Raw genomic sequence first — 12,597 nt, 5'->3', positions numbered from 1 at the left:
GCACTTGTAACTTCCTGTTTCCCACATCTCTGGCAACACTCCCTCAGTTCGAGCCTGCGTCGTCTTTATCTGGCACTATCACATTAACCTTCTAATTAATCTCCTTACAGCTATTCTTAGGACCCTCAAATGCGTCCTGCCCACAGTGTTTGGGTGACCTATCTCATGCAGTAGGATAGCACACTACTCTTTAAAGCATGCTAACATCCAAGCACCGTAAAACTACCCGTAAGGTCTTTTACAACTGGATTTCTGCCTCAGTCTCGACCCTTAGCCCTTCCTCCTGCCCATTCTCTGGAATCACAGAACTCCTGATGACCCACACTCCCACCCCTGGCTATGCATTTGAGGCGTATCGTGCTCCATTTTCTCCTTTTTTCCTCTTATTGCCACTGCCCGTCATGATGCCACCTCCCCTGCCTCCTCTGAGACTCAACACTGGCATTGTCTAAAAAACACAAAAACGACAGCCTTGTATCTTCATTCCCTACCAGATGGTTCCTTATAGCCACTCAAATCTTTGGGTGAAATGAATAAAGGCTGTTTCTACAAAGATGATTTAAGGGCTGGCCCCCTACAGGGGACAGTCCTGTAAAGAAGTAATTAACTGTTCAGGGTGCTCCAGATATGCTAGAAAAATCCACAAAGTACTAAGATAGCACCCTTGAGATCTTTTTAAAATGGAATTTCCCCCCATCTGCAATGGCTCCTCAGTGTCCCTGATGGAAAGTCAGGGCGCGAATTTGGTCGAGAGTCCGTCCAGGTTTTTTCGGTGTGAAAGTAACAATTCCGTTTGTTTCTGAACTGATAAATATTTGAGCCCGAAACCAGATTTTTATCTGCTTTCTAACGAGAGTGTCAGATCTCCTTTCTTACCTTGTCATTGCTGAGCAACAGCTTAAAATTTAGTCATTCATTTAACCAACATCTCATGATACTTATATGCTAAGTGCTGGGGAATAAGCAATGAACAAGACCGACCCCAGCCTGCTTTCCTGGGATTTAGGAGTAGGCAAAACAGACAGTATTAAGTAAAACGATGCAGTAATTGAAGACTGTTGGTATCGTTTGGGCCACAACCACAGTGAAAGCAGAGACCTACTTGAAAGAAGGTGGTCAAGAAAGAGTGCTTTGGGCTGTTTCATTTAAGTTAAGGCTTGAAGACTGAGGAGGCAGAGGGAGAAGCTGGCAGAGACTTTTAGGCTGACACGGGTGGCAAGGGCAAAGATTCCAAACTACACCAGGCACTGTTCCAGACTCTGGGTCGCAAACAGAGTAGGGCATCCGTTCCAGGTGAGGATAGGGCCAATAAAACAGAAATACATAGTCTAAATGCAGGCAGTGTGAAATTCTACGGAGAAAAAGGAAAGGTGTGTGGAGAGGTAACTGTGTTAGGGAAGGAGGTCAGGGAAGGCCTTTCTCAGAAGGTGGCATTTGGGCACAGGGCGGACTTGATGGACAGTTCACTTGCAACTCACGTGTAAATGGGTTCATGGCAAATCTAGAATGTTGCAACCTTAGCGGTCTTTCTGATTGATTTCTGTATTCGTTTGGAAACCGGTGTTCCCAAGCAGCCTGAATGGCCCATCAGGCAAGGCCCTCAGATTTTTAAGAGCGTGAAGCCACCTTCGAATTGGCCTTTTCCATCTTCAAAACAAAACTTGTGCTGCGATTCAAATCCGTAAGACATTTTGTTGAACGGTAGTTTTGTACAAAGACAGGCTTTGCTCACCACCGTACGGGCCTCCGCCTTCCTGCATGTGGCAGTAAGAGAAAAGGGTTCAGGGATGTGCCTGTTGGCCTAGAAAGCAGACACCGGCAAGGCTTAAGTCAAGCCTCTCTCATTACAAAGGGTCACGGGGAGGTTATAGCCCCGGTCACAGGCCCATTTGGGGGCTGCTGACTGTGTGATCAACAGCCCCTCCTAATAGAGTTAATCACTCACTGGCCAACTGGACAATCAGTGGCGCCCTGCTCTCCTCTCTCCATGTCGCCTATATTCCTCCAGACTCCTTCCTTTGCCTCCTGCAGAGAGCAGGCGTCAGGCAGGGGACCCTCTGGGATTCCTGGCCCTTCCTACTCAAAGACTGGCCCTTCAGGAGAGTCCTCTAACTCCAGGGGAGGAGAGCCCATTCTTCTCCGCCTGGGAGAAAACTTGCAATGAAACCCTTCTGCCAGAGATGTAGAGGAAAACAGCAGAGATGGGGCGTCAGAGGAAAAGCAGACCATGTTTTCAGAAGAAAGACATCACTGTAGCCAAAATGAAGAGGAAACTTGCTTTTCAGAGATGATGGGCTAGAGAATATTTACACGTCTACACCCCCTTGTCAAATGCAGTATCATGTTAGTTTTTAGACTATGTTCATTTCGGGAAGTGGTGAGTTGCAGGTTTTTTGGTTTTTTTTGGTTGAGCTCTAAAAGTTGGTGTTATTATATTTAAGCCAAGCAAGCCCTTCCATAGAGCTTACTAGAACCAGAAGTCTCTTGGCAGAGAGGCTGAAGGATCAGGAATTCCGGTGCCCCAGGTTAGAACTTAGAATGTTAAGGTCTCACGCTGGGCTGGCTCAGAGTATGTCTGAACCCTTTGGTTGGCAGAAAGGAACTGAACCAGTCTGGCTGACTGGCTTCACGCCTTTGGTATGAGAGCCTCTACCTGAACGTCAGAGCTTGGGTACTCTCTCCTGTACAGAAGACTGTCCAACGTTTAGACATTTCCCAGGAGAGAGGTTAAATCTTAGACCAGGGCCCATTACATTTACAAATGGATGTGTAGTTGCCGTTCCCAGGGCTGGTGATGGTGGGGGAGGGGAGCAGTAGAAAAATGACCGTGTGGGTCCTAATTTTCATGAGAATGCCTCTTTTCAGTTTGGAGGGAAGAGAAGTATAACCGGAAAAGTGGGGGGAGGTGAGGAGTATATAAGGGTATCGATAAACACATAGCCGATTGAGGGTATTATGGAGATTGGATGCTTGGGTCTGTAGACCCCAAACTGACTTGGCACACGGAGCTGGCTATCATGTTGATAGTTGTTCAAAAACGAGTATGAAATCGGCCTTGGCCAATGTTGATTAGCACGGCCAGGGATGTCAAACTGAAAATTGGAAATAGATGTTTGGCTACTCCCCCGATACATTGAGTAGATAGATACGTAGCCAGGGCGCCCTCACCAAAAACTGACGTCATCTGCATTGTCGTAAGTGAATTTTCTTCCTTACATCCTATGATTATGGCTTCCATAATTTTGTTAGCTTGCATATTGAATTTTTATTCGTATGCATTTCCTTAGCCCTCCATTTCCTTCCCAGCCTTTTAACTGGTAATTTTGTTTGCTCAGGGACCATAGCACAAGAAAGCACCTCATAATGAAACAGTGCTTCTCCCATGAATGCGCAGTCGTTTGAGCATGAGGCAATGTGGCCCGCACTACAGAGAACAGCCAGGCCTGAAGGTCTGGGACTACCGTCCACCGTTCCTATCACCAGTTAGCTCAGTGTTAAATTTCTTGCCAAGTAAGAGAAAGGGGAAGATTTGGACATATGCGACGGGAACCAAATCCAGGCAAGCAGAAGGCCCCTAACCCTTGTATTCCCTCCAACAAGGACCATTGGCACAAATCCTTCCTTAAGACCGCTTTCCTGATTAAAGATGGTTGTAATCCCTTGGAGTTACCGTGGCATTACATGTGCCTACACCAGAAGCCATATTTCTTTCTGTGCGGTGCGGTCAACTGGTCCTGTGAGAGGCAAGCCACTGAGATGCGGTTGACTGTACTCAGAATTTGGATGGATGAGGTTGTGTGGCTTGACTCCTTGGAGTCTTTAATCCTTCCAGAAAGAAAATCTTTTGTGTTTCCCTTGAGTGACCACCATTCCGATCTTTTCTGAGTTGTGTAAGAATGTAGACTGACAGACTCCCTGGGTGACCCGCTCTCCTGAACCTGCAAGAGCCATCTCTTTACAGGAAGCCAACATAAAATGACCCAATTCTGATCAACTGTGGAAGGAGAGCCTGTGGTGTCCTGAAAGACCAGGTGTCCAGGGTTGGTCCCTTAGCCTAAAATCAGGCTCAGGGTCTGTCAGGTCAGCGTGATGGCCTCCCCGACCTTACCACCTCCAGAGACTTCCTCCTCCACAGATACTGCCATAGAAGGACAGGCAAGGGCAGTGTGATCACATTCTCTTAGAGTAGTTCAAGGCTGCACTCTCCGGAGCTAGAGAGATTTCCAGATCTACTGAGCCTGAATCCCATTTTAATCCCAATCAAATCCCATTTTAATTGCTTTTTCCAATTGAATATTTTTCCTTCAGGAAATTGACACACATCACAGAAACACAAGTACATTCGTCTACGTGGCTCTTTTTGTTCTAGTAAATGTTTGGGGTTTGGTGGAGCTGAAAGGGGACACGTAAGAACATTTGTTTTGATGACCAACAGTTTTTAAGACAGATGCTTTATGGTGAAACACAAGTTACCTAGGTGGCCAATGACCAGGGTTTTAAGAAGGGTCTGGGCAGATATTCATTGTGTCCCTCTCCTAAGTGTTCCCATTTGCTGGGCCCACTCCTAGAATACGAGTGATCGAATTGTGGGAACGTTTGTAAAACACGGATGAAACACAGAAATTGGCCTAGGTGAAGTGAATTCAGTTTTGAAAAAATCACCGGGAATTAGGGTAGGTACACAAAAACATCTTGGGAAAATTGAAAGATCAAAAACTGGTCACTAAATATAACCTACTGGTGTCCCCTTCTTATATTTATGGAGAAAAATAAGAGAGTGATTTGCCAGTGTCCTTTGAAGGTAGAAACTACTGTTCTCCCGAATTACGGCCAGAGCGTATCCCTTATTTGCTTTATCATAGGCACCATATATAGGCTGCTGTTAGCAATGTTGATTTTTAACATCTAAATGGCTCCCAAGCTGACGTAGATCTAAGCAAGCGAGGATTTAGGTAAAGCCAGCAGAAGCTTATTATTAATGCACTATGCTGAAAAGCTCTAGCTTGCCGTTGCTAAAGACGAGAGCCCTGGGGAAAATGATAGCTCATTTTGGAAGCTAATGTTAGAAATGGTACCACTCCCGAGGCCAGGCTAGTGAGCTGCTCATTCAGCTCAGGGATGACCTTGCACGCAGCCTTGGCAGGACTAGAGATTCAGGAAAAAGGGCCATGGACGTTACACCACAGCTTGCCATTCTCATCCGTGACCACCACGGAACCATCATGATCTGTGAACAGTGATGGCATGGACCATGGTCTTAGGTTCCTCCACATTGCCAAGGTCATCATGGAGAACCTTAGCCAGGAGGGCCAACCCCTCAGTCTGTAGATGGCATTGCTGGCAATCTTAAAGGAGTTGTCATTGCCACAGCTCTCTCCCTTACTGAGCATTGTGACATCAGCACAAGGGCTCAAGATGATAATCCTTTGTCTTTACCCTTCGAGTGAGCACCGGCCTTGTCTAAGATGGTGAAGATATCAGTGGGCTCTGTGAGGTATTGAGCACATCACCCCATCTGCTGTTGGTGGGATCTTGCTTCCAGAAAGTGGGGATGGAATTTCCATTGGCTATCAGCTTTCCATTCTCAGCCTTGATGGTTCCCTGAACACACTAAGGGTAGAATCACTTCTTAACATGTAGTCTGTGTTATCTAGGTCAAGGAAGGAATCCCAGCGTCCACTTTGGAAGCAGGCTGGTGACTAGACCCCTAATACAGGCGTATCCCCTTAGCTCTTACCAACTTTTACCAACATGACGAGGATATGGCTGGTGCCCCATAAAAACGTGAGCTCACTTCTGTTGAGGGGGAACCGAGAGAGCGGCATGAGTTGTGAACATGAAAAAGTAATACATTTTAGGCCACGTCCAGGTAGCAAGGTTGAACAACAACGGTTATGATTGTTTCAATCTGTTTGGTTCCTGAGTTCCAGGTGGCAGGTGACATGAGGTTTAATGGCAAGAAATTCATCCAAACATTTACCTAAATGTCTTCAGCTTCCGATTTCAGAACACAAGAATTTGGATAGTGAGGGATACGTGCATGCTTACTGCCTGTTTGCATCATACCGCATGTATGCATTCATTTAGGACCCAGGCTTTTTGCTGCAGCAGGGGATAAAACAAGCATATAGCCCAGATTAGAAGTAATCGTATGAAAATGAGTGGAGATCGATAGCCGCTTAATTGTATAACTGTGATTTCCAGAGTGCTTAGTAGGTGGGGTGAGTTTCTATTTTTTAAATATGTACAACTTGGTTTTAATTAGGTTGTAAAATATAGCCACGAATCAGGTCATGATTTCACAAATGTTTTACTAGAAGGGAGTAAGCGCACTTGAAGACCAGTATTAAAGAGATAATCGCATGGGTCATCCATGGGTATGGAAGAATCCAGACAGAGGTTTGTGACTGACCGTAGTTTGCAAAGTGTTAACGAGAGCTGGGCAGACTGATCTGGGAGCATGAAGGGGACCCCAAGCCCAGCTGGGTATGAGAGCCACAGACAGGGTCCCTCCAGAGGTCCAGACATATTCTGGTTAAAGCCATGCTAATCTTGAAAGTACTAAAAAGCCAGTCATGTAGGCTGTTGTTGCCCCATAAAGACCAAGGATGATGCTTGGCTGATTGGTGAAGCTCATTGGCAAAGAATCAGCTCTTGGGCTCTTGGCTCAGATTGCTTGGGGTGATTTTCCTGAATGTGTTGGGTTTCTAACCCGTGAAAAAGTCCCGTTGCAGATTTTACTGTTTTCTATGCAGGCAAAAACAGAAGAGTCTTAGGTTAATAGTCAGCCAAGACTAGAGATGGACTTTCCTTCCAGCTTAAATTCTGAGACTTTTTAATTTTTTTTTTTTTTTTTTTTTTTTTTTTTTTTGCTGTAGCCTAGCCTGGCTGGCTGTGTTACACAGCTTTTTAGCACATACTTGGAGATGGGAACAGTCTGTGGCTTGAATCAGATAAGAAAGTTGAACTTAGTGAGTGACTAACATCTACTGCCTTTTTGCTTTTGGGGGGGGGTCTATAAAAATAATGGTTTTGATCTTTCGGTATTATTTTACCATTTATTTTCCTGTGGTCAGCAGGACTAACAATGAAAACACTTAAAAATGTGAGAGAGAAGGGTCATGAAAAGGAACATTCTTTGCAATGGTTACACTCTTCTCTGAAGTAAATTGTTGTTGTCGTTGTTTAGAGAGGGAATAGGAACAGGGGAGAGGGGCAGAGTGGGGATGGAGAGAGAGAGAATCTCAAGCAGGCTCCATACTCAGCACGGAGCCCTGATGCGAGGCTTGATCTCATGACTCTAGGATCATGACCTGAGCCAAAATCGAGCGTTGGATGCTCAACCAACTCAGCCACCCAGGCACCCCTTGTTTGTTTTTGTGTGAAAAACTCAAACAGTACACACAGTAGCCACCCCAGACCTTAGTTCTACCCCCTAGTGATTCTATCATCCACGATTTCCCATGTGCCTACATGCATTTATATGTAAATACATTTTTTAAAAATACAAATGGGGTCGATATATACTCTTGCAGCCTGTGGCTTTTTTTTTTTTAAATTAACAGTATATTTCATAAGACTTTTTGAACTGTTGCATAATTTATTTTAACTGGTAGTCTGTCATGGCTATTGAGAGTTGTTTCCAGATTTTCGTGGTTGGTTGATTGGTTGAAGGAGGGTAGGCTTATGCATGATTTTAACTTTTGTACATGCTCTGTAATTATTTAGTATTGAAGACACCCATTCCCGCAGTGGGTACCATTTTGGATGTGACATCTGTCCAGTGGCGAGTAAAGGACACTGGTCTCAGCCTTCTGCTGCACAGTTCATTGGTGAAATGGTAGAGATAAGCATTTGGAAATTTTCTCAGCAGCGGTGACATCTTATTCCCTCAGTCTGAAGGGCAGTCAAGTGACCTCTATTGAGTGCTACATGGATGCAATGGGTTAGGATCATGGACTTTGGGTTCCTTAAGGAAAGATACTGTTTGAACATGTTATTCGTCAGATGCTAGCTGTTGGAGCATGGTGGAAAGACCATAGGATTTGCAATCAGAAAACAAAATTCGAGCCCAGTTCCGCTGCACTGATGGTGTTAACTTTAGCGAGACACTCACCTTCTCTAAACCTCAGTTTCCTCATCCGTAAAATCAGAATGATACGAACATTAAATAATGTCTATGAAAATATACTCCAAAGAATTCCCTACACGAATATTAGGTTATCATTTTACCCAACTCCTTTCTAATAACGAAAAGGAGGCTTAGTTGGTTTGGAGTGACTTTCCCAAAGATGTTCATACATCTGTGACTTAATTACTAATCTCTGTACCCTTAGTGTTTGCCTTCAGAAAGGTCAGAAACAGCTCTGAGCTTGCAAAAATGGAGCATTAGAACGGCAAATGTAACTTATTTTACTTTTCTCACCTGTCGTTTGTGCTTTAGCTATTATATCTGCATTTCTACGGGACTTTGAATATGCAAAGACCAGTTTTCTGACAGTCTTCTGTGATTTATGGTGTTTGCTCTGTAATTTCTTTGTTTTGGTGCTTCAGGCATGGAATGAAATCTTATTAGTTTGAAATTACAGTTGCTTCTCTGAGTGACTCACCACCACCCCACCCACACAAACACACACAAGTACACGACACACACTGGAATGGGCTCAGAATTTTAAAAAGTAAAGAAAATAAAGTAATGCCATAAGCATGAGAAAACATTCACCAACTGAAAACAACTTTTCACACTGGCTGTTAGGCAGTGGCCTCTAGAATGTTCTGAAGTAACCATAACAAAGGACTGCTTTTAATTCACTCCCTGATGCCACAGAGCCCTGTCTTCCAGGGAGAAGAGAGGACTGTGTACCAAGTAAACAAGAACATAGCCCCATCTCTTTGTAAAAGTGTTGATCTGAACAGTCTCCACAGCTAAAAATTGCTCTAGCATGAGTCCCCTGGTCCCGGTTTGGAGTAGGTGGATTTTCAGCAGCTTTCTCTGTGCCATGGGCTGTCCCCCACTCAGTGCCCTGCAGAACCAGATGGGGGCAGAGCTGGGCGGAGCTCCTGAAGCAAAGACTATTTGTAGCCCCCATAGCTGCTTATCTGGAATCAATACTGGAAGGTGTTGTCAATAACACTTTGCAACAAAGGACTTCAGGGACACAAGGAAGAGGTGTTTGGGGACCTATTTCGATGTCTAGTGTCTCTCTCTCTCTTTAAACTGTGATGACAGTCACATATCATAATAGTCGCCTTTTTGAAGAGTGTGATTCAATGGTTTTTCATGTCTTCATGTATTCATTACCACCATCTAAATTCAGCCCGTAAGAAACCTCCTATCCCCGTTCCCCTCCCCTCCAGCCCCAGACAACCACTGATCTACTCTCTGTCTCTATGGATTTGCCTGTTCTGCACATTTCATATAAATGGAATCATACAATATTTGTCCTTATCTGGCTACGCAGCATACTGTTTTCGGGGTTCATCCCTGTATACAGTCTGTATCTGTCTCTCATTATTTTTTTATGGACGAATAATATTCTATCGTACTGATCTACATTTTGTTTATCCATTCAGCAGTGGATGGACGTCTGGGTTGTTTAAACTTCTTGGCTATTGTGAAGGATGACCCTAAGACCATTCACGTGCAAGTTTCTGTGAGGACCTGTGTTTTCAGTTCTCGTGGGTACATGATAGGAGTAGAACGGTTGGGTATCTGGTCTGTCTTTATCCAAATCATCACATCAGTAACCTGAGAAGAAGGGGAACACGCTTCCTTTGGTTGGACTAAGAAACAAGATGGGTATGTACTGGTGGAGCAGCTATGGTCTTTGGATTACATCTTAGTGTTCTAATCTCCAGCAGTTAAGGAATGATATAACTAATTCCTGACTTTTTAAAAAATAAACCCATGGGTAGGCTATAAATCCCAATGACTCGAAATGTTTCCATTTTGAGACCTGAGGGACCCACTTTTGTTAGTGTCATTCCCCCATGGTAGAGGATAGCTGGAAGACAGACGTTAACATTTATCAAAATACGTGTGTGGATGGAGGACGGGGGGTTGGGGGGTTGGGGGTGTAATTTGAAAACAGACTCTTGTTGCTCCCTGTGTCATACAGAGGACTTAGCTTTTATTATAACAACAGTGGAGCCTTTATGCCATGAGAATGGGGATGCTTTGGGTCGGAGCGGGGAGGACAAGTGGGGGGGGCACCAGGCGATCTCAGTGTATAAAAAAGAACGAGTAGCTGCTTGACTAGTAATAATGTTCTTTCAAGGATCCTCTATTTTCAAAACTATCCAGGTTTCATTTATACTAACGTGAAGAGTAAAGTATTGTTAATCTGAGATGTGTTAAGACACAGTGAAGGTGGCCGTTGGGATTGTAATAGCTAGACAGGGCTACCGCACTAAGAGAACACGCACTGTTTTCTGTGACTGCGCCTGATGGGCCCAGATGTTAAGAACAGACCCCAACTTAGAAGTCCTTCCATGCCGGTAAGACATGTTTTGTGTTGACAGAATTGATTTACTAGAAAAGCCTTTTGTCCTCTTGGGATCGACAGTAGACTATCCAGAGAAGTGGATTTTTTTTCCCCCACCTGTATATTTCCTTTATCTTGTAATCAGGGCAGAAGTAAGCAAATAGGCTAATTCCTCATCACAAAATGCTATAGGGCCCCAGCACCGTGCAAGGGACCCAGACAGTTTGCTAAAGCGTTAATGATCTATAATTGCTTCCTGCCTTGCCTCCTCTCATGGATTTTTCCTTTACACATAGGCCTTTGGGGCCTCAGTCCAAAGGAATGTGATGGATGATGGAACTTAATTTGGTCCCTTTAGGTAGGAGGGCCCTTCAACAATACAGAGTGAAGCCCTCCATTTAGGGCAAGCCACGTCAAGTTAATCATTATACTCTTTAACTGCAAACTAAATGGAGAAATGGTTCTCTTCTGCCATAGTACTCTTTTTAATAGACTTTATTTTTTAGAGCGGTTTTAGGCTCGTAGCAAAACCAAAGGAAAAGTATGGAGACTTCCCATATACTCCCTTGCCCTCAACCAAGCACAGCCTCCCCATTATGAACATCCCACACTAGAGCAGTACATTCGTGAAAACTGATGACCCTAACTGACACATGATAATCACCCAAAGCCCACAGTTTACAGTTCACTCTTGGTGTCGTACATTCAATGGGTTTGGACAAATGTGTAATGACACGTATCCACCATTATGGTATCATACGCAGTAGTTTTCCAGTGTTCCACCTATCCTTCCTCCCCTCCAATGTCTGGCAACCTTTGATTTTTTACTTCTTCACAGTTTTACCTTTTCCAGAATATTCTATAGATGGAAGCATCTAGCATGTTACCTTTTCAGATTTTTTTTTTTCACTTAGTAGTAGGGATTTAAGGTTCTTCCACGTCTTCTCATGGCTTGAAAGCTCCCTTCTCTTAGCGCTGAGCAACACGCCTTTGTCTGGATGTACCACAGTTCATTTACCCGTTCACCTGCTGAAGGACATCTTGGTCACATCTGAGTTTGGGCACTTAGGAATAAAGCTGCTATAAACACTTGTGTACGGGTTCAATGCACCCAATTCATTTGGGTTAAATACCAAGGAGCACGAGTGCTGAATCTTAGGGTCAGAGAACGTTCTGTTTTGTCAGAAACCACCAAACTGACTCCCAAAGTGGCCGCGCCATCTGGCGTTGTCATCAGTGATGGATGAGAGTTCCTGTTGCCCCACATCCTCACCAGCATTTAGTGTTGTCAGCGTTTTAGATTTAGGCCATTCTGGCCAACAGGCATATGAAAAGATGCTCAACGTTGCTCCTCATCAGGGAAATACAAATCAAAACCGCACTCAGATACCACCTCACGCCGGTCAGAGTGGCTAAAATGAACAAACCAGGAGACTATAGATGCTGGAGAGGATGTGGAGGAACGGGAACCCTCTTGCACTGTTGGTGGGAATGCAAACTGGTGCAGCCGCTGTGGAAAACAATGTGAAGGTTCCTCAAAAAGTTAAAAATAGATCTACCCTATGACCCAGCAATAGCACTGCTAGGAATTTACCCAAGGGATACAGGAGTACTGATGCACAGGGGCACTTGTACCCCAATGTTCATAGCAACACTTTCAACAATAGCCAAATTGTGGAAAGAACCTAAATGTCCATCAACTGATGAATGGATAAAGAAATTGTGGTTTATATACACAATAGAGTACTACTTGGCAATGAGAAAGAATGAAATCTGGCCCTTTATAGCAACGTGGATGGAACTGGAGAGTGTTATGCTAAGTGAAATAAGCCATACAGAGAAAGACAGATACCATATGCTTTCACTCTTATGTGGATCCTGAGAAACTTAACAGGAACCCATGGGGGAGGGGAAGGAAAAAAAAAAAAAAAAAGAGGTCAGAGAGGGAGAGAGCCAAAGCATAAGAGACTCTTAAAAACTGAGAACAAACTGAGGGTTGATGGGGGGTGGGAGGGCGGGGAGGGTGGGTGATGGGCATTGAGGAGGGCACCTGTTGGAATGAGCACAGGGTGTTGTATGAAAACCAGTTTGACAATAAATTTCATATTTAAAA

General features: G+C 44.3%; 1 protein-coding gene across 2 annotated transcripts in view; it reads left to right on the top strand.

Annotated features, from left to right (window-relative positions):
* SGPP2 (sphingosine-1-phosphate phosphatase 2) overlaps positions 1 to 12,597 on the top strand; it is a 108,153-nt gene that overhangs the window by 61,084 nt on the left and 34,472 nt on the right. Inside the window, exon 1 of one of the 2 annotated variants that reach the window (XM_049615846.1) lies at positions 5,421 to 5,494. The exons of the other annotated variant lie outside the window; for it this stretch is intronic. The gene's annotated coding sequence lies outside the window, so the exon portion shown is untranslated. Of the gene's footprint in view, positions 1 to 5,420; positions 5,495 to 12,597 lie in introns of those variants that run through there. 2 annotated transcript variants of the gene reach the window in all.

The sequence above is a fragment of the Panthera uncia genome, assembly GCF_023721935.1.
Source record: "Panthera uncia isolate 11264 chromosome C1 unlocalized genomic scaffold, Puncia_PCG_1.0 HiC_scaffold_3, whole genome shotgun sequence".
Classification (NCBI taxonomy): Eukaryota; Metazoa; Chordata; class Mammalia; order Carnivora; family Felidae; genus Panthera; species Panthera uncia.
This window is presented reverse-complemented; position numbering and strand designations above follow the sequence as displayed.